The 19,762-nt window shown below is 44.6% G+C and overlaps 1 protein-coding gene across 1 annotated transcript in view; it reads left to right on the top strand.

Annotated features, from left to right (window-relative positions):
- Nucleotides 1–19,762, top strand: part of ACBD4 (acyl-CoA binding domain containing 4) — a 72,457-nt gene that overhangs the window by 30,502 nt on the left and 22,193 nt on the right. The window lies entirely within an intron of this gene.

Below are 19,762 nucleotides of genomic sequence, written 5' to 3'. Positions count from 1 at the left end.
CCAGCGACCACACAGCGACGCTGCAGCGATCGGCATCGTTGTCTAGATCGCTGCAGCGTCGCTAAATGTGACGGTACCTTTACTCTGAAAACACCATTCCCTCCGTGAAACATGGTGGCTGTACTGTGAAACATGGTGGTTGCAGCATCATATTGTAGGGATGCTTTTCTTCAGTAGAGACGGAGAAGCTGGTCCGAGTTGATGGGAAGATAAATACAGGGAAATCCTGGAGGAAAACCTGTTAGAGGCTGCAAAAGACTTAAGACTGGGGTGTAAGCTCACGTTCCAGCAGGTCAATGACCCTAAACATTAAGCCAGAGCTGCAATGGAATGGTTTAGATCGGTGTTCCCCAACTCCAGTCCTCAAGAGCCACCAACAGGTCGTGTTTTCAGGATTTCCCAGGTGATGGAATTGTTGCCTGTCAAGGTGATGGAATTCTCACCTGGGCAATACTAAGGAAATCCTGAAAACATGACCCGTTGGTGGCTCTTGAGGACCGAACTTGGGGAACACTGGTTTAGATCAAAGCATATTCATGTGTGTGAATGGCCCAGTCACAGTCCAGACCTCAATCCCATTGAAAATCCGTGAAAATTGCTGTTCAGACATCTCCATTGCAAAGAAGAATGAGCAAAAATTTCAGCCTCTAGATGTGCAAATCTAGACAGAGACAGACCCCAAAAGACTTGCAGCAGTAATTGCAGTGAAAGGTGGCCCTGCAAAGTATTGACCCAGGGTGGCTGAATACAAATGCATATCATAATTTTCAGATTTATAAATTTAACATACCGTATATACTCGAGTATAAGCCGACCTAAGTATAAGCCGACCCCCCTAATTTTGCCAAAAAAACTGGGAAAACTTAATGACTCAAGTATAAGCCTAGGGTGGTAAATTTAAAAAATAAAAATAGATACCAATGAAAGTAAAATTAATTAAGACATCAGTAGTTTAAGTGTTTTTGAATATCCATATTGAATTAGGAGCCCCATAGAATGCTCCATAAGATGCGCCATATTAAAATATGCCCCATATAATGCTGCACAAATGTTGATTATGACCCCATAAGACGCTCCATACAGACATTTGCCCCGTATAATGCTCCACAAATGTGGATTATGGCCCCATAAGATGCTCCATATAGATGTTTGCCTCATATAATGCTACGCATGGCCACATAAGATGCCCCATACAGATATTTGCCCCCATATAATGCTGCACATGGCCACATAAGATGCTCCATACAGATATTTGTCCCGTATAATGCTCCACAAATGTGGATTATGGCCCCATAAGATGCTCTATACAGATATTTGCCCCCATATCATGCTGCACATGGCCCTATACAGATGCCCCATACAGATATTTGCCCCCATATCATGCTGCACATGGCCACATAAGGTGCTCCATACAGATATTTGCCCCATATAATGCTGCACATGGCCACATAAGATGCCCCATACAGATATTTGCCCCCATATAATGCTGCACATGGCGACATAAGATGCTCCATACAGATATTTGCCCCATATGCTATTGCTGCGATTAAAAAAATTACATACTCACCTCTCTGGCCCCCGGCACTTGCTATAGTCACCTGCTCCCCATTCCACCGTTGACCGCCGCTGTGTCTTCCCATCCTCTGCACCGACGTTCAGGAAGAGGGCGGCGTGCACTAATCGCGTCACTGCGCCCTCTGACCTGAGCGTCACTGCGGAAGACACAGCGGTGCCGACGGTGGAACGAGGAGCAGGTGAGTATCGCGCACTGCCCCCGTCATACTCACCTGCTCCTGGCGCCGTCGCTGCACGTCTGTTCCCCGGCGCCACATTTTCTTCCTGTAGTGAGTGGTCACCGTTACCGCTCATTACAGTAATGGATATGCAGCTCCACCCCTATGGGAGGTGGAGCCACATATTCATTACTGTAATGAGCGGTACCATGTGACTGCTCACTACAGGAAGAAGCTGCAGCGCCGGGGAAGCAGGGACCGCACCAGGAGCAGGTGAGTATAATTAGACAGCCCCCGCTCCCCCTCCCCTGCCGACCCCTGGGTATGACTCGAGTATAAGCCGAGAGGGGGACGTTCAGCCCAAAAAAGTGGGCTGAAAATCTCGGCTTATACTCGAGTATATACGGTATTTAGAAAACCATGTGTCATTTCACTTGCTATTTATTGTTAGTATATCACATCAGATCCCAATAAAGAAAACAAGACATTTAAGTTTGTGAATGTAACATGAAAAGAATACTTTCTCTAGTGTGTGTGTGTGTGTGTGTGTGTGTGTGTGTGTGTGTGTGTGTGTGTGTGTATATATATATATATATATATATATATATATATATATATACAGTACAGACCAAAAGTTTGGACACTCCTCATTTAAAGATTTTTCTGTATTTTCATGACTATGATAATTGTACATTCACACGGAAGGCATCAAAACTATGAATTACCACATGTGGAATTATGTACTTTACTAAAAAGTGTGAAACTGTTATGGACCTGGTGGTTAAGAGCACACGGAATGACCTGATGATTAAACAAACACGGGACAAGCTCTGGGAAGTGGGAGCTCTGCTGACCGCAACCCCTAATCCTATCACACACACTAGAAATGGCCGTGGAGCGTACCTAACTCTGCCTAGACTTAAGCAAGTCCACAGAACACAATGGTATTATGTATATATACACGTGCCAACGTAGATAAAAAATGAATAAAAATACCATATAAAAGTGACCAGTGCGCTGTGGAAGGTATAGTGGAAAGACCACTTAGCAAGAGATCAGTACAACCATAACCAGTATACAGATCAAAGTAAGATATAACACCAGACAGGGAATATATTTAAATAACGCCTTTATTAAATATGAGTGGCAAATGTATATTTTAAAATATAAGAAAGTATGCACGAGGACAAAAAAATTTTTTCATATGTTACAAAATGATTAAAACAAAAATTTTTTTTTTATATATTGTATATGTTTTAATCATTTTGTAACATATGAAAAAAATTTTTTGTCCTCGTGCATACTTTCTTATATTTTAAAATATACAATTATTTGCCACTCATATCTAACTCTGCCTAGACGCCTCTTCACAGCCTAAGAGCTAACTAGCCCTAGAGATAGAAAATAAAGCCTACCTTGCCTCAGAGAAATTCCCCAAAGGAAAAGGCAGCCCCCCACATATATTGACTGTGAGTTAAAGGGAACCTGTCACCCCGTTTTTTGAGATTGAGATATAAATACTGTTAAATAGGGCCTGCGCTGTGTGTTACTATAGTGTATGTAGTGTACCCCGATTCCCCACCTATGCTGAGAAATACATTACCAAAGTCGCCGTTTTCGCCTGTCAATCAGGCTGGTCAGGTCGGGTGGGCGTGGTGACATTGCTCTTTTCTTCCCCAGCTTTCCGTTGGTGGCGTAGTGGTGTGCGCATGTCCAGAGTTCCGAATCCCCTGCGCGCACGTGAAACAAAAGCGCGCGTTCTGCGCTATTACACCCCTGTCATCGGTGGGGGCGGCCATCTTCCTGGGGCCGCGCGTGCGCAGATCGAGTGCTCTGCTGCACGGGGCTTCAGGAAAATGGCCGCGGGATGCCGCGCGTGCGCATTAGAGATCGCGGCGGCCATCTTCCCAAAGCCGAGTTTGCATCTCAGCTTTGGGAAAATGGCCGCCGCGATCTCTAATGCGCATGTGCGGCATCCCGCGGCCATTTTCCTGAAGCCCCGTGCAGCAGAGCACTCGATCTGCGCACGCGCGGCCCCAGGAAGATGGCCGCCCCCACCGATGACAGGGGCAATAGCGCAGAACGCGCGCTTTTGCTTCAGGTGCGTGCAGGGGATTCGGAACTCTGGACATGCGCACACCACTACGCCACCAACGGAAAGCTGGGGAAGAAAAGAGCGGTGTCACCACGCCCACCCGACCTGACCAGCCTGATTGACAGGCGAAAACGGCGACTTTGGTAATGTATTTCTCAGCATAGGTGGGGAATCGGGGTACACTACATACACTATAGTAACACACAGCGCAGGCCCTATTTAACAGTATTTATATCTCAAAAAACGGGGTGACAGGTTCCCTTTAAGATGAAAGTCACAAACACAGAAATGAAACAGGTTTCAGCAAAGGAGGCCAGACTTACTAAACAGACAGAGGATAGGAAAGGTATCTTTGCGGTCAGCACAAAAACTACAAAAAGACCACGCAGAGTGTGCAAAAAGACCCCCGCACCGACTCACGGTGCGGAGGTGCCACTCTGCATCCCAGAGCTTCCAGCTAGCAAGGCAAAATCATGATAGCAAGCTGGACAAGAAAACAAAGAACAAATAATTAACTAGCAGGGACTTAGCTTCTGCTGGAGTAGACAGGTCACCAGAAAGATCCAAGAGCGAACTGAACCAGTACAAGAACATTGACAGCTGGCCAGGAGTAACGATCTGAGTGGAGTTAAATAGAGCAGCCAGCCTAAGAATAAACTGAGTCACCTGTGGAAGGAACCTCAGAACCAGCAGCTCCACTCACAGCCACCAGAGGGAGTCCATAGACAGAACTCGCCGAAGTACCATTCATGACCACAGGAGGGAGTTCGATAACAGAATTCACAACAGAAACAACTGAAATTATGTCTTATATTCTAGGTTATTTAAAGTAGCCACCTTTTGCTTTGATGGCTGCTGTGCACACTCTTGGCATTCTCTTAATGAGCTTCAAGAGGTAGTCACCGGGAATGGTCTTCCAACAATCTTGAAGGAGTTCCCAGAGATGCTTAGCACTTGTTTGCCCTTTTGCCTTCACTCTGCGGTCCATCCGTTCACCTTTTCTGCGTCGCACAGAGACATGGTGGTTGGAACCAAAAATCTCAAATTTGGACTCATCAGACCAGAGCACAGATTTCCACTGGTCTAATGTCCATTCCTTGTGTTCTTTAGCCCAAACAAGTCTCTTCTGCTAGTTGCCTGTCCTTAGCAGTGGTTTCCTAGCAGCTATTTTACCATGAAGGCCTGCTGCACAAAGTTTCCTCTTAACAGTTGTTGTAGAGATGGGTCTGCTGCTAGAACTCTGTGTGGCATTGACCTGGTCTCTAATCTGAGCTGCTGTTAACCTGCGATTTCTGAGGCTGGTGACTCGGATAAACTTATCCTCAGAAGCAGAGGTGACTCTTGGTCTTCCTTTCCTGGGGTGGTCCTCATGTGAGCCAGGTACTTTGTAGCGCTTGATGGTTTTTGCCACTGCACTTGGGGACACTTTCAAAGTTTTCCCAATTTTTCGGACTGACTGACCTTAATTTCTTAAAGTAATGATGGCCACTCGTTTTTCTTTACTTAGCTGCTTTTTCTTGCCATAATACAAATTCTAACAGTCTATTCAGTAGGACTATCAGCTGTGTATTATTATTATTATTTATTTATATAGCACCATTGATTCCATGGTGCTGTACATGAGAAGGGGTTACATACAAGTTACAGATATCACTTACAGTAAACAAACTAACAATGACGGACTGATACAGAGGGGCGAGGACCCTGCCCTTGTAGGCTTACATTCTACAGGATTATGGGGAAGGATACAGTAGGTTGAGGGTTGCAGGAGCTCCGGTGTTGGTGAGGCGGTAGCTTCGATAGTGATGAGGCGGCAGCGGTGTCAGTGCAGGCTGTAGTCTTTCCTGAAGAGATGAGTTTTCAGGTTCCGTCTGAAGGATCCGACTGTGGTTGATAGTCGGATGTGTTGGGGCAGAGAGAGTTCCAGAGACTTCAGCACAACACAACTGATGGTCCCAACCCCATTTATAAGGCAAGAAATCCCACTTATTAACCCCTTCCCGACCTGTGACACAGCGTATGCGTCATCAAAGTCGGTGCCAATCCGACCTGTGACGCATATGCTGTGTCACAGAATGATCGCGTCCCTGCAGATGGGGTGAAAGGGTTAACTCCCATTTCACCCGATCTGCAGGGACAGGGGGAGTGGTAGTTTAGCCCAGGGGGGGTGGCTTCACCCCCCCGTGGCTACGATCGCTCTGATTGGCTGTTGAAAGTGAAAATGCCAATCAGAGCGATTTGTAATATTTCACCTAAAAAACTGGTGAAATATTACAATCCAGCCATGGCCGATGCTGCAATTTAATCGGCCATGGCTGGAAACACTTATGTGCACCCACCCCACCCCACCGATCGCCCCCCCAGCCCCCCGATCTGTGGTCCGCTCCCCTCCGTTCTGTGCTCCGCTCCCCCGTCCTCCTGTCCGCTCCCCCCGTGCTCCAATCACACCCCCCGTGCTCCAATCAAACCCCCCCGCACTCCGATCCACCCCCCACACTGAGATCCCCCCCCCGTGCTCCGATCCACCCCCCCGCACAGCGATCCCCCACCCCGTGCTCCAATCCCCCACCCCGTGTTCCGATCCACCCCCCCGTGATCCGATCCACTCCCCCCCGTACTCCGACGCCCCCCCCCCCCCCCCCCCCCGTGCCCTGATCTCCCCCCCTTATACTTACCTAGCCTCCCGGGGTCCGGCCGTCTTCTTTCCTGGGCGCCGCCATCTTCCAAAATGGCGGGCGCATGTGCAGTGCGCCCGCCGAATCTGCCAGCCGGCAGATTCGTTCCAAAGTGAGTTTTGATCACTGAGATATAACCTATCTCAGTGATCAAAATAAAAAAAATAGTAAATGACCCCCCCCCCCTTTGTCACCCCCATAGGTAGGGACATAATAAAAAAAAATAAATAATTTTTTTTTTTTGTTCCACTAATGTTGGGGTAAGAACTAGGGGTAGGGTTAGGGGTAGGGTTAGGGTTTCGGTATGTGCACACGTATTCTGGTCCTCTGCGGATTTTTCCACAGAGGATTTGATAAATCCGCAGGGCTAAACCGCTGTGGATTTATCGCAGATTTACCGCGTTTTTTCTGCGCATTTCACTGCGGTTTTACAACTGCGATTTTCTATTGGAGCAGTTGTAAAACCGCTGCGGAATCCGCAGAAAGAAGTGACATGCTGCGGAATGTAAACCGCTGCGTTTCCGTGCAGTTTTTCTGCAGCATGTGTACAGCGATTTTTGTTTCCCATAGGTTTACATTGAACTGTAAACTCATGGGAAACTGCAGCGGATCCGCAGCGTTTTCCGCAGAGTGTGCACATACCTTTAGAATTAGGCTATGTGCACACGGTGCGGATTTGGCTGCGGATTCGCAGCAGTGTTCCATCAGGTTTACAGTACCATGTAAACATATGGAAACCAAATCCGCTGTGCCCATGGTGCGGAAAATACCGCGCGGAAACGCTGCGTTGTATTATCCGCAGCATGTCAATTCTTTGTGCGGATTCCGCAGCGTTTTACACCTGTTCCTCAATAGGAATCCGCAGGTGAAATCCGCACAAAAAACACTGGCAATCCGTGGTAAATCCGCAGGTAAAACGCAGTGCCTTTTACCTGCGGATTTTTCAAAAATGGTGCTGAAAAATCTCATACGAATCCGCAACGTTGGCACATAGCCTTAGGGTTAGGGTTGGAATTAGGGTTGTGGTTAGGGTTAGGGGTGTGTTGGGGTTAGGGTTGTGGTTAGGGGTGTGTTGGGGTTAGGGTTGTGATTAGGGTTACGGCTACAGTTGGGATTAGGGTTAGTGGTGTGTTGGGGTTAGTGTTGGAGGTAGAATTGAGGGGTTTCCACTGTTTAGGCACATCAGGGGGTCTCCAAACGCAACATGGCGCCACCATTGATTCCAGCCAATCTTGTATTCAAAAGGTCAAATGGTGCTCCCTCACTTCCGAGCCCCGACGTGCGCCCAAACAGTGGTTTACCCCCACATATGGGGTACCAGCATACTCAGGACAAACTGCGCAACAATTATTGGGGTCCAATTTCTCCTGTTACCCTTGAGAAAATAAAAAATTGCTTGCTAAAACATCATTTTTGAGGAAAGAAAAATGATTTTTTATTTTCACGGCTCTGCGTTGTAAACGTCTGTGAAGTACTTGGGGGTTCAAAGTGCTCACCACATATCTAGATAAGTTCCTTGGGGGGTCTAGTTTCCAAAATGGGGTCACTTGTGGGGGGTTTCTACTGTTTAGGCACACCAGGGGCTCTGCAAACGCAACGCGACGTCCGCAGACCATTCCATCAAAGTCTGCATTTCAAAAGTCACTACTTCCCTTCTGAGCCCCGACGTGTGCCCAAACAGTGGTTTACCCCCACACATGGGGTATCAGCGTACTCAGGAGAAACTGGACAACAACTTTTTGGGTCCAATTTCTCCTGTAACCATTGGGAAAATAAAAAATTCTGGGCTAAAAAATTATTTTTGAGGAAAGAAAACGTATTTATTATTTTCACGGCTCTGCGTTATAAACTTCTGTAAAGCACTAGGGGGTTGATAGTGCTCACCACATATCTAGATAAGTTCCTTTGGGGGTCTAGTTTCCAAAATGGGGTCACTTGTGGGGGGTTTCTACTGTTTAGGCACACCAGGGGCTCTGCAAACGCAACGTGACGCCCGCAGACCATTCCATCAAAGTCTGCATTTCAAAAGTCACTACTTCCCTTCTGAGCCCCGACGTGTGCCCAAACAGTGGTTTACCCCCACACATGGGGTATCAGCGTACTCAGGAGAAACTGGACAACAACTTTTGTGGTCCAATATCTCCTGTAACCCTTGGGAAAATAAAAAATTCTGGGCTAAAAAATTATTTTTGAGGAAAGAAAACGTATTTATTATTTTCACGGCTCTGCGTTATAAACTTCTGTGAAGCACTTGGGGGTTCAAAGTGCTCACCTCACACTAGATAAGTTCCTTGGGGGGTCTAGTTTCCAAAATGGGGTCACTTGTGGGGGGTTTCTACTGTTTAGCCACATCAGGGGCTCTGCAAACGCAACGTGACGCCCGCAGAGCATTCCATCAAAGTCTGCATTTCAAAACGTCACTACTTCACTTCCGAGCCCCAGCATGTGCCTAAACAGTGGTTTACCCCCACATATGGGGTATCAGCGTACTCAGGAGAAACTGGACAACAACTTTTGGGGTCAAATTTCTCCTGTTACCCTTGGGAAAATAAAAAATTGTGGGCTAAAAAATCATTTTTGAGAAAATAATTTTTTTTTTAAATTTTCATGGCTCTGCGTTATAAACTTCTGTGAAGCACTTGAGGGTTGAAAGTGCTCACCACACATCTAGATTAGTTCCTTTGGGGGTCTAGTTTCCAAAATGGGGTCATTTGTGGGGGATCTCCAATGTTTAGGCACACAGGGGCTCTCCAAACGCGACATGGTGTCCGCTAATGATTGGAGCTAATTTTCCATTTAAAAAGCCAAATGGCGTGCCTTCCCTTCTGAGCACTGCCGTGCACCTAAACAGTGGTTTACCCCCACATATGGGGTATCTGCGTACTCAGGACAAACTGGACAACAACATTTGTGGTCCAATTTCTCCTATTACCATTGGCAAAATAGGAAATTCCAGGCTAAAAAATCATTTTTGAGAAAAGAAAAATTATTTTTGATTTTCATGGCAATGCATTATAAACTTCTGTGAAGCACCTGGGGGTATAAAGTGCTCAGTATGCATCTAGATAAGTTCCTTGGGGGGTCCAGTTTCCAAAATGGGGTCACTTGTGGGGGAGCTCCAATGTTTAGGCACACAGGGTCTCTCCAAACGCGACATTGTGTCCGCTAACGATGGAGATAATTTTTCATTCAAAAAGTCAAATGGCGCTCCTTCCCTTCCGAGCCTTACCATGTGCCCAAACAGTGGTTTACCCCCACATGTGAGGTATCGGTGTACTCAGGAGAAATTGCCCAACAAATTTTAGGATCCATTTTATCCTGTTGTCCATGTGAAAATGAAAAAATTGAGGCTAAAAGAATTTTTTTGTGAAAAAAAAGTACTTTTTCATTTTTACGGATCAATTTGTGAAGCACCTGGGGGTTTAAAGGGCTCACTATGCATCAGATAAGTTCCTTGGGGCGTCTAGTTTCCAAAATGGGGTCACTTGTGGGGGAGCTCCAATGTTTAGGCACACAGGGTCTCTCAAAACGTGACATGGTGTCCGCTAAAGAGTGCAGCCAATTTTTCATTCAAAAAGTCAAATGGCGCTCCTTCCCTTCCAAGCCCTGCCGTGCGCCCAAACAGTGGTTTACCCCCACATATGAGGTATCAGCGTACTCAGGACAAATTGGACAACAACTTTCGTTGTTCAGTTTCTCCTTTTACCATTGGGAAAATAAAAAAATTGTTGCTGAAAAATCATTTTTGTGACTAAAAAGTTAAATGTTCATTTTTTCCTTCCATGTTGCTTCTGCTGCTGTGAAGCACCTGAAGGGTTAATAAACTTCTTGAATGTGGTTTTGTGCACCTTGAGGGGTGCAGTTTTTAGAATGGTGTCACTTTTGGGTATTTTCAGCCATATAGACCCCTCAAACTGACTTCAAATGTGAGGTGGTCCCTCAAAAAAATGGTTTTGTAAATTTCGTTGTAAAAATGAGAAATCGCTGGTCAAATTTTAACCCTTATAACTTCCTAGCAAAAAAAAATTTTGTTTCCAAAATTGTGCTGATGTAAAGTAGACATGTGGGAAATGTTATTTATTAACTATTTTGTGTCACATAACTCTCTGGTTTAACAGAATAAAAATTCAAAATGTGAAAATTGCGAAATTTTCAAAATTTTCGCCAAATTTCCGTTTTTATCACAAATAAACACAGAATTTATTGACCTAAATATACCACTAACACGAAGCCCAATATGTCACGAAAAAACAATCTCAGAACCGCTAGGATCCATTGAAGCGTTCCTGAGTTATTACCTCATAAAGGGACACTGGTCAGAATTGCAAAAAAACGGCAAGGTCTTTAAGGTCAAAATAGGCTGGGTCATGAAGGGGTTAAACCTGACAGGGTACACCTGTGAAGTGAAAACCATTCCCTGTGACTACCTCTTGAAGCTCATCAAGAGAATGCCAAGAGTGTGCAAAACAGTCACCAAAGCAAAAGGTGGCTACTTTGAATAACCTAGAAGATAAGACATAATTTGTTGTTTCACACTTTTTTTGTTAAGTATATAATTCCACATGTGTTAATTCATAGTTTTGATGGCTTCAGTGTGAATGTGCAATTTTCATAGTCATGAAAATACAGAAAAATCTTTAAATGAGAAGGTGTCCAAACTTTTGGTCTGCGTGTGTGTGTATATATATGTGTGTGTGTGTGTATATATATATATATATATATATATATATATATATATATATATATATATATATATATATACGCATGTTACATTGCCTTGCCTTCCTAGCTGTGTCCATGTATTCCCCTAGTGCTGTATCAGCAGTATTTCCGCATCTGCAGAGCTAGCGCTGTTGGAACATGTGGAGCCGCTTCCTCCGCTGAGATGGACGTTACCACAGATTACTGATGTGATTTCTCACATTACAGCTATTCATTTCTGTATTAACCCTAAAGCCCTGTCCGTTATAGGCTGAGTTCATGCCATTTATAAAGGGTTATTCATCACTTGGAAAAAGCGCTTCCAGAATATGTTTGTTGGGCAGCGAACTGTCGTAGCCATGTCCCGCTACTCTTAGGCTGCGTGTCCACGATCAGGATGGCCGGTGGTATCGTCGGAGCGGCTTTGCCGCTCTGCGCTAAGCCCCGCCCCCTTCTGGGACGCGATGATGCCAGATGTGTTCACAGCACACATCCGGCATCATCGCACCCATCGCATAGGGCCCTGTGCTATATACGGACATGCTGCGATCTGAAAAGACGCGCAGCATGTCCGGAGTCGCAGGGCCGCCGTGTGCGTGTTACCACGCATAGTGGAGACGGGATTTCATTAAATCCCCTCCACTATGCTGTAACATCTGGACGCTGTGTGTCTGACGCTGCGGCTCTATGCAGCGTCAGACACGCAGCGTTTACTGCACGTGGACACATACCCTTAGGACTTATTCACAAGCTGCATTGTTTCCGCATGTTTTTCAAGGGTAGAAATGCTGCCATTTAGTACCAGCAAAGTGAATGAGATTGCTAAAATTTGAGCATTTTCTCAAATCTGCAGCATGTCAATTCTTTCAGAGTTTTTGCAGCGTTTTTCACCCATTAAAATGAATGGGAAATAAATGCACTTAAAAACTCTCAGAACAGGTAAGGCCTCTTTCACACTTCCGTCTTTTCTCTACCGTCGAAATCCGTCGAGTTTTGAAAAAACAGGATCCTGCAAATTTTTCTGCAGGATCCTGTTTTTTCCCATAGACTTGTATTAGCGACTGATTGTGACGGATGGCTATCCGTTTCATCCGTCGTGCAGTGAATCCGTCGGAAAATAGTGGTCCATCTGCAGTCTCCAATAGGAGACTGACCAAACCAGGCTACCTACTCAGGATCGCTGTATTGCACCATTTAGGCCTCTTTCACACTTGCGTCGTTTGGCATCCGTCGCAATCCGTCGTTTTGGGAAAAAAACGGATCCTGCAAATGTGCGCTCAGGATGCGTTTATTCCCCATAGACTTGTATTAGCGATGGATCGCGACGGATGGCCACACGTCACGTCCATCGTGCAACGGATCCGTCGTGTTTTGGTGGACCGTCGTCACGAAAAAATGTTGAATGTAACGTTTTTTTGTACGTCACATACGCCATTTTCTACCGCACATGCGCGGCCGAAACTCCTCCCCCTCCTCCCCGGACTTCAGAATGGGCAGTGGATGCGTCGAAAAACTGCACAAATTTCAAAACGTTCGTCGGTACGTCGGCCCGACGCATTGCGACGAACCCGTACCAACGCAAGTGTGAAAGTAAAGTGAAATCTCCACCAAGGCAGAATATGACTATTTGTCCTCAGACTGAAATATACATGCATAACACTTACTGTACCTTCTAGAATTCCTGTAGCAGTGCTGATGTAGCAGCACCGAGTATATTGCAGAGTAGATGATAATACTAGTTTTTTCTGCTGTTCATGACTGAGCAGAAAAATAATTGAGGACGTTTGCAAATTGTGTTATTTTCAATGGAACACAATAAAAATGTAAAAATGGAAATGGCCCCCCTCAAGGAATAAAAAAAAAAATACAAGTTAGGCTACTTTCACACTAGCATCACGTCGCGATGCGACGTGCAGACGCAACGACGCTAGCGTTGTTTGCGCCGCACAACGGGTGCAGCGGATGCAGATTTTCATCGCATCCGCTGCCCCATTGTGAGGTGCGGGGAGGTGGGGGCAGAGGTCCGGCCGCGCATGCGTGGTCGGAAAAAGCCGTCTGTCGGCAGCAAAAAACAATACATGTAACGTTTTTTGCTCCCGGCGGTCCGCCACAACATGGCGCAACCGTCGCACGACGGTTGCGACGTGTGTCAATGCGTCGCTAATGTTAATCTATGGGGCAAAAACGCATCCTGCAAACATCCTGGAGTTGTGTGGAAGCGCGTCCGCCTGGTGGGTGCGCTTCCACACAACTCCACCAGAGCTGCCCTATGGGAACTCGGCTCTTTCTCCTCTCCTCTACCTCTTTGGCATAAGTTAGGTTTTGATATAGACCCGCTGGGGTCGAAATGTTACCCGAATTGAATAGTCCGCCACCCATTTACCTCCTAAAAAAGCACCTGGTGATGTTTATTGTATATGTTAATAAAGAAACTACACAGTTTGCTGAACTTTCAACCATTTGAGTGCGGCTGATTTTTCCTATACTTGTCCGTTCTTACCATCAGTGTACGGTCCATGTGTCCGTTCTTACCGCCAGTGTATGGTCCGTGTGTCCGTTCTTACCGTCAGTGTACAGTCCGTGTGTCCGCTCTTAGGCTGGTTTCACACTTGCGTTTTTAAACGCTTAAACGTTTGGAAAAAAAACGCATGGTGAAAAAACGCATGTAAACGCATGCACAAAAAAAGCATGCGTTTTTATATTAAAAAACCAGAAAACTCACTGATATGCCACCCTCCACCATAAAGGTGATAAAGGAGATCCTAACCCTAACCCTAAAGGGATCCTAACCCTAACCCTAAAGGGATCCTAACCCTAACCCTAAAGGGATCCTAACCCTAACCCTAAAGGGATCCAAACCCTAACCCTAAAGGGATCCTAACCCTACCCCTAACCCTAATCCCTTTATGGTTAGGGTTAGGGTTAGGATCCCTTTAGGGTTAGGGTTAGGATCCCTTTAGGGTTAGGGTTAGGATCCCTTTAGGGTTATGGTTAGGGTTAGGATCCCCTTTATCACCTTTATGGTGGAGGGTGGCATATCAGTGTGTTTTCTGGTTTTTTAATATAAAAACGCATGCGTTTTTAACGCAAACAAACGCATGCACAAAAAAACGCATGCGTTTCCATTGACTCCAATGTATTTTTTGGCCCCAAAAAAATGCATGAAAACGCATGCGTTTTTATGTGTCCAAAAAACGCCCCTCAAAAATACTACAAGTTGCATTTTTTAAAATGAACGCATGCAGTAAAAAAACGCATGCGTTCAAAAACGCATGCAAACGCATGCACAAAAAACGCATGCATTTTCAATGTTAAATATAGGGAAAAAACGCATGCTTTTTTTGTGCATTTAATGCTGCAGACAAAAACGCAAGTGTGAAACCACCCTTACTGTACGGTCCTTGTGTCCGTTCTTACCATCAGTGTTTTTCTTGGATGGATAAGTAATGACCAGGCTTCCTCTTCCCTTTGCAGTGTTGAATACAGACAGCACAGACTGTATACTAGATGTATCTTTCACGGACCCATAGACTTGTATTGGCACTTCTTATCTGTGATCCCAGAAAAAAAATGGACATGTCTCTGAGTTTTGCATGGGCACACCATGAAAAAACATGGATCTGTGAAAAGCACCAAAGATTATAATACATAGTAACATAGTTAGTAAGGCCGAAAAAAGACATTTGTCCATCCAGTTCAGCCTATATTCCATCATAATAAATACCCAGATCTACGTCCTTCTACAGAACCTAATAATTGTATGATACAATATTGTTCTGCTCCAGGAAGACATCCAGGCCTCTCTTGAACCCCTCGACTGAGTTCGCCATCACCACCTCCTCAGGCAAGCAATTCCAGATTCTCACTGCCCTAACAGTAAAGAATCCTCTTCTATGTTGGTGGAAAAACCTTCTCTCCTCCAGACGCAAAGAATGCCCCCTTGTGCCCGTCACCTTCCTTGGTATAAACAGATCCTCAGCTAGATATTTGTATTGTCCCCTTATATACTTATACATGGTTATTAGATCGCCCCTCAGTCGTCTTTTTTCTAGACTAAATAATCCTAATTTCGCTAATCTATCTGGGTATTGTAGTTCTCCCATCCCCTTTATTAATTTTGTTGCCCTCCTTTGTACTCTCTCTAGTTCCATTATATCCTTCCTGAGCACCGGTGCCCAAAACTGGACACAGTACTCCATGTGCGGTCTAACTAGGGATTTGTACAGAGGCAGTATAATGCTCTCATCATGTGTATCCAGACCTCTTTTAATGCACCCCATGATCCTGTTTGCCTTGGCAGCTGCTGCCTGGCACTGGCTGCTCCAGGTAAGTTTATCATTAACTAGGATCCCCAAGTCCTTCTCCCTGTCAGATTTACCCAGTGGTTTCCCGTTCAGTGTGTAATGGTGATATTGATTCCCTCTTCCCATGTGTATAACCTTACATTTATCATTGTTAAACCTCATCTGCCACCTTTCAGCCCAAGTTTCCAACTTATCCAGATCCATCTGTAGCAGAATACTATCTTCTCTTGTATTAACTGCTTTACATAGTTTTGTATCATCTGCAAATATCGATATTTTACTGTGTAAACCTTCTACCAGATCATTAATGAATATGTTGAAGAGAACAGGTCCCAATACTGACCCCTGCGGTACCCCACTGGTCACAGCGACCCAGTTAGAGACTATACCATTTATAACCACCCTCTGCTTTCTATCACTAAGCCAGTTACTAACCCATTTACACACATTTTCCCCCAGACCAAGCATTCTCATTTTGTGTACCAACCTCTTGTGCGGCACGGTATCAAACGCTTTGGAAAAATCGAGATATACCACGTCCAATGACTCACCGTGGTCCAGTCTATAGCTTACCTCTTCATAAAAACTGATTAGATTGGTTTGACAGGAGCGATTTCTCATAAACCCATGCTGATATGGAGTTAAACAGTTATTCTCATTGAGATAATCCAGAATAACATCCCTCAGAAACCCTTCAAATATTTTACCAACAATAGAGGTTAGACTTACTGGCCTATAATTTCCAGGTTCACTTTTAGAGCCCTTTTTGAATATTGGCACCACATTTGCTATGCGCCAGTCCTGCGGAACAGACCCTGTCGCTATAGAGTCACTAAAAATAAGAAATAATGGTTTATCTATTACATTACTTAGTTCTCTTAGTACTCGTGGGTGTATGCCATCCGGACCCGGAGATTTATCTATTTTAATCTTATTTAGCCGGTTTCGCACCTCTTCTTGGGTTAGATTGGTGACCCTTAATATAGGGTTTTCATTGTTTCTTGGGATTTCACCTAGCATTTCATTTTCCACCGTGAATACCGTGGAGAAGAAGGTGTTTAATATGTTAGCTTTTTCCTCGTCATCTACAACCATTCTTTCCTCACTATTTTTTAAGGGGCCTACATTTTCAGTTTTTATTCTTTTACTATTGATATAGTTGAAGAACAGTTTGGGATTAGTTTTACTCTCCTTAGCAATGTGCTTCTCTGTTTCCTTTTTGGCAGCTTTAATTATTTTTTTAAATAAAGTATTTTTCTCCCTATAGTTTTTTAGAGCTTCAATGGTGCCATCCTGCTTTAGTAGTGCAAATGCTTTCTTTTTACTGTTAATTGCCTGTCTTACTTCTTTGTTTAGCCACATTGGGTTTTTCCTATTTCTAGTCCTTTTATTCCCACAAGGTATAAACCGCTTACACTGCCTATTTAGGATGTTCTTAAACATTTCCCATTTAATATCTGTATTCTCATTTCTGAGGATATTGTCCCAGTCTACCAGATTAAGGGCATCTCTAAGCTGTTCAAACTTTGCCTTCCTAAAGTTCAATGTTTTTGTGACTCCCTGACAAGTCCCCCTAGTGAAAGACAGGTGAAACTGCACAATATTGTGGTCGCTATTTCCTAAATGCCCAACCACCTGCAGATTTGTTATTCTGTCAGGTCTATTAGATAGTATTAGGTCTAAAAGTGCTGCTCCTCTGGTTGGATTCTGCACCAATTGTGAAAGATAATTTTTCTTGGTTATTAGCAGAAACCTGTTGCCTTTATGGGTTTCACAGGTTTCTGTTTCCCAGTTAATATCCGGGTAGTTAAAGTCCCCCATAACCAGGACCTCATTATGGGTTGCAGCTTCATCTATCTGCTTTAGAAGTAGACTTTCCATGCTTTCTGTTATATTTGGGGGTTTGTAACAGACCCCAATGAGAATTTTGTTACCATTTTTCCCTCCATGAATTTCAACCCATATGGACTCGACATCCTCATTCCCTTCGCTAATATCCTCCCTTAAAGTGGACTTTAGACAAGACTTTACATAGAGACAAACCCCTCCTCCTCTCCGATTTTTACGATCCTTTCTAAACAGACTGTAACCCTGTAAGTTAACTGCCCAGTCATAGCTTTCATCTAACCATGTCTCGGTTATTCCCACTATGTCAAAGTTACCTGTAGATATTTCTGCTTCTAGTTCTTCCATCTTGTTTGTCAGGCTTCTGGCGTTTGCGAGCATGCAGTTTAGAGGATTTTGTTTTGTTCCAATCTCCTCACTGTGGATTGTTTTAGAAATGTTCTTACCTCCCTTCTGAGTATGTTTTCCTGGGTCGTCTTTGTTCGAGTCTAATGTTTTTCTTCCCGTCCCCTTCTTCCTTCTATTTCGATCAGTGAAAAAAAAACGGCTACAACAAGGACATGTGAATGAGGCCTTACAGGCATATAAGAACCTGTAGAGTTCGGGTCAGGAGACCAGTGGCCGGTCCATGCATCAGACCACAAAACTTGCATATGTTAAATTGGACTTACGGTAGTTTTGCAACAGCTGAAGACTCGCATGTTGGAGACTACTGCCGTAGATCGTAGGTTGTAGACCTCAATTGACCCATACCTCCTATTCTTTAATTAAATAATATGTCTACTCATCTAAAATGACTGCTATGCTAATATGGAAAACCCAACTAATAAGTGCTTTCTAATGTCTATTGTCCGACATAAGGGTCTGCAGCTGGAGAAACCCCCTTGGGCACTTTTGAGGGAACCTGTCATCTGATTGATGCTGCCAAATCGTGGGCAGCATGAATCCGATCTTGGGTGTTACAGCTGAGAGACCTGTCCGTCACCTGTAGCAGGGCTCGGATGATCCGGCCAGGGTGGAACCGGACCAGTCTCATGTCTGGCTATGGCCCCCTACTAAATCATTAAAGTATACGAGTGTATCTGAAACATGACTGAAATCATGTATCCCGACTCTGATCCATGCAGCCCGTGGTTTTTTCCATCATGAATCAGATGACAGGTTCCCTTTAAAGCCTCCTAGCGCCTCTGAGGGAGGTTGTGAGCTTGATTGAAATGGATAATGACTCCAGTCCTCCATCAAAAAATGTTTAGGTCATTTTTACCTGTCCGACATTTATGGTCTGAAAAATGCACAAAAGTTTTGACCCACTGCAGCAGGGCTGTGGAGTCCATAAGCTAAACCTCCGACTCCACAATTTCCATGACACCGACCCCACGACTCTGACTCCACAGCCCTGCGCTGCAGACATTACAATCCGAATCGCAGATTGGCTTCTGTGCGGCAGTTGTCTGAGACGTGTAGATCAGATTTGTTGGGATCTCGCTAACATTACTGATTATTCTGTGGATTTTCTGCACGCAAATCCGCACTAAATACGCCATGTGTTATCTTACCCATACAAGATGTCAGTAATCTGTGAAATATCTGCGCTCTCTGATATAGGGCAGGGCTTGTCCTACCACTTACTGCATTCGCCACCTCTGTACACCGCTGCTGCTGTGGGACGACCATTCCCCCATCCGTTAGTTGTATCGGTTGTTTTCCAGTGTGCATTCCCAAGGTGTTCACGTCTGTAGTAAACCGTTCTTTCACGCTCCTGAGAATAAAAATCACTAGGGTGGACGTCTTTAGATATCTATCGATGCCACACTTCTTGTCGAAACCCCACCGTCTATGGAATCATAGATACTTTACATTTATCTAATTCTCCCTGCCCTATATCACGTAAATCCGCCTGTACATGCTTCTACTAATAGAGAAAAATATTATGATCCTTTCAATGTAAAATGTTTACAGCGGGTACGAGCCTAATGTGCTGCTTTTCTACGTGTGTAGTGGAGGAGAAAATCTGCATTGAAACTCTTTTAAGGTTAAGTTCACACTGGGCTTTTTTGCTGCTTTTTTATGCTAATTTTCAGCTGCGTTTTACAATACCAGCTATGTCTATGAGATTTCAGAAATCTCATGCACACACATTGGTTTTTGTCATCAGTATTTTGTGCTTTGCATGGTTTTTTGGACCTAGAGCATGTCACTTTCAGCAGTATTTCAGCGTTTTTCACTCATTGAATTGAATGCAAAAAACACATCAAAAGCACTGCAAAAAAAAGCAGCATTTTGCTGCAGCCTCTTTCCACTCAAGCACTCACCCAGTGTGAACTTACCCTAAAAATGTTTCTGTGCCCCTGTCTACTATAGATGGTCTGACAGATCGCTTTCCATCCCACTAATAATCAGTGTAGGGAG

The sequence above is a fragment of the Ranitomeya imitator genome, chromosome 2 (assembly GCF_032444005.1).
Source record: "Ranitomeya imitator isolate aRanImi1 chromosome 2, aRanImi1.pri, whole genome shotgun sequence".
NCBI lineage: Eukaryota > Metazoa > Chordata > Amphibia > Anura > Dendrobatidae > Ranitomeya > Ranitomeya imitator.
Note: the sequence above shows the minus strand (reverse complement) of the source record. Positions and strands in the feature narration are given on the sequence as shown.